Genomic DNA, 3,347 nt, shown 5'->3' on the forward strand with positions numbered 1-3,347 from the left:
GGACATGTAAGCAACCTAGATGTCCATCAGCAGATGAATGAATAAGAAAGCTGTGGTACATATACACAATGGAATATTACTCAGCCATTAAAAAGAATACATTTGAATCAGTTCTAATGAGGTGGATGAAACTGGAGCCTATTATACAGAGTGAAATAAACCGGAAAGAAAAATACCAATACAGTATACTAACACATATATATGGAATTTAGAAAGATGGAAATGATAACCCTGTATGTGAGACAGCAAAAGAGACACAGATGTATAGAACAGTCTTTTGGACTCTGTGGGAGAGGGCGAGGGTGGGATGATGTCAGAGAATGGCATTGAAACATGTAAATTATCACATGTGAAATGAATCGCCAGTCCAGGTTCAATGCATGGTACAGGGTGCTTGGGGCTGGTGCACTGGGATGACCCAGAGGGATGGGATGGGGAGGGAGGTGGGAGGGGTCTTCAGGATGAGGAACCCATGTACACCTGTGGCAGATTCATGTCAATGTATGGCAAAACCAATACAATATTGTAAAGTAAAAAAGTAAATAAATAATTTTTTTAATTAAAAAAAAATTAGAAAACTGGAAAAAAAAAATACCTACCAGTACAGGAGATGTAAGAAACATGCATTCTATTCTTGTGTCAGGAAGATCCCCTAGAGGAGGAAATGGCAACCCACTCCAGTATTTTTGCCTGGAGAAACCCATGGACAGAGGAACCTGGAGGGCTGCAGTCCACGGAGTTGCAAAGAGTCAGACACAACTGAAGCCACTTAGCAAACAGCATTAGAGAATAAATTGACTCTGGCTGTGAAAAGCTTCAGAAATCAGTAATGGAATTTTTTTATAATTTCAAAGAGTGTTCTAATTATTTATTTAGTACTCTCCTGTTCTTGTGACTTTTGTCACATCTATTTAATATTATACAATAAATTAGAATTAATTTTTCTCCTTTGGAAGTTTATACTCTAAAAATGAAATCAGCATTTTAGGACAGAATGTCATTGGACACATGTTGGAAGTTCGATTAATTTTTATATTTGAACACTCTTTGCCAGGCATAGGTTCATAAGAAAAAATATATGTAAATACTCTCATGATTATAATGGAAAATTGCAGACATCTGGTACAGTTTGGAGACACTCCCTTGTTGAGGTACCAGCAGTTTTTTTCATCATTGCCTTTGCAGTCTTTGTAAAAATGTTAACACAGTGAAAAACACAATTAATTCTTGATATTATTTTTAAAAACAATTTTGATGTTATGGATTCCCTGACATGATTTATAAAATTCCTGGATGTTTGAGGACATATTTTAAGTATGACAGTTTTAGGCCTACTTTATCCAAGGAAAAGAGAGGGTGTACTCTTTTTTACTTTAACTGTTCGATCTAAACTAAATTTCTTGTTTAAAAAGTCCTAAATTCCATAGCACTAGGAATATTTATTTATTTTCTTTAATGTTAAAATTTCCAGTTTTGTCTTTTAGAAGGATTAGAATACCTTTTTGGAAAAATATTACTTATACAGTGTTTTGATTAAAGGTAAGAATAAATAATGATTTTTTTTTCAATGTTGATGAAAAGAAGTTTCATACATTTTCTTAAAATGTGCTGTGGGAAAATGCAGAAAAAAACTGGAGATATTTAAGATGTTTTCAGAAATAATCCAAAAAAGAAATTGTTTCTTAGAAACACCACAGTCCTTTTGATTTATGAGAGATATCATATTTTTATTTGAATATAGATATTTTATTACTACTTTCTTTGCCATATTGAGCCTTGCAATTATGGCTAATAGATTAATAGCTGGTTATGCTTGGTTTTTTGTCAAAACATTATATCAGTTACCAGATATCATACATTAATTGACTACATTTATCATAGGTTCCTTTTGTTTTTTTTTTACACTGTTCCACATTTATTACAAAAGTCCCAACCACCTCTCCGAGAGATGTAATGGGACCCTGATAGAATTCATTCATACCACTTTTGTGAGCCCTTTATTTTTATTTATTTATTTATTTTCTTCTGAATCACTTTATTATTTTTTCTTTCTTTCCTTTTTTATTTTATTTAATTTTTTAATTTTTTAATCTTACAAGCCCTTTATTTTTTTATTTATTTTAATTGGAGGATAATTGCTTTACAATATTGTGATGGTTTTTGCCATGAATCAGTATGAATTGGCCATAGGTAGACATGTGTCTACTTCATCCTGAGCCCTCCTCCCACCTCCCTTCCCACTCTGTCCCTCCAGGTTGTCACACAGCACCAGCTTTGGGTGCCCTGCATCATACAACTTCCATTGGTTATCTGTTTTACATATGGTAATGTATATGTTTCAATGCTACACTCTCAAATCATCCCACCTTCTCCCACTGAGTCCAAAACTCTGTTCTTTATGTGTGTGTCTCCTTTGCTGCCCTGTATGTATGTAAGATCATTGGTACCATCTTTTTAGATTCTGTATACATGAGTTAATATACAGTATTTGTCTTTCTCTTTCTGACTTACTTCACTCTGTATAATAGACTCTGTCTTCATCCACCTCACTAGAACTGACTCAAATGTGTTCCTTTGTATAGCTGGATAATATTACATTACATATATGTACCACAACTTCCTTATCCATTCATCTAGCTATGGCATCTAGGTTGCTTCCATGTGCTAGCTATTGTAATAGTGCTGCAATGGACATTGGGATACATGTGTTTTTTCAGTTGGGTTTCCGTGGCATATATGTCCAACAGTGGGACTATTGGGTCTTACGGTAGTTTTATTCCTAGATTTTTTTTTTTTTAAGGAATCTCCATAGTGGTCTCCATAGTGTTTATATCAGTTTGCATCCCCTTTTCTCAACTCCCTCTCCAGCATTTGTAAACTTTTTGAGATGGTCTTTCTGAATGGTGTGAGATTATACTTCCTTGTGGTTTTGATTTGCGTTTCTCTAATGATGAGCATGGAGAAGGCAATGGCACCCCCACTCCAGTACTTTTGCCTGGAAAATCCCATGGACGGAGGGGCCTGGTAGGCTGCAGTCCATGGGGTCGCTGGGAGTCAGGCATGACTGAGCGACTTCACTTTCACTTTTCACTTTCATGCATTGGAGAAGGAAATGGCAACCCACTCCAGTGTTCTTGCCTGGAGAATCCCAGGGACGGTGGAGCCTGGTGAGCTGCCATCTCTGGGGTCGCACAGAGTCGGACATGACTGAAGCGACTTAGCAGCAGACTTAGCAGCAATGATGACCAATGCTGAGCATCTTTTCATGTGTTTATTTGCCATCTGTATGTCTTCTTTTAAGAAATGTCTGTTTAGTTCTTTTGCCCACTTTTTGATTGGGTTGTTCA

Source organism: Bison bison, unplaced genomic scaffold (genome assembly GCF_000754665.1).
Source record: "Bison bison bison isolate TAMUID 2011002044 unplaced genomic scaffold, Bison_UMD1.0 scf7180017864485, whole genome shotgun sequence".
In the NCBI taxonomy this organism is placed as follows: Eukaryota; Metazoa; Chordata; class Mammalia; order Artiodactyla; family Bovidae; genus Bison; species Bison bison.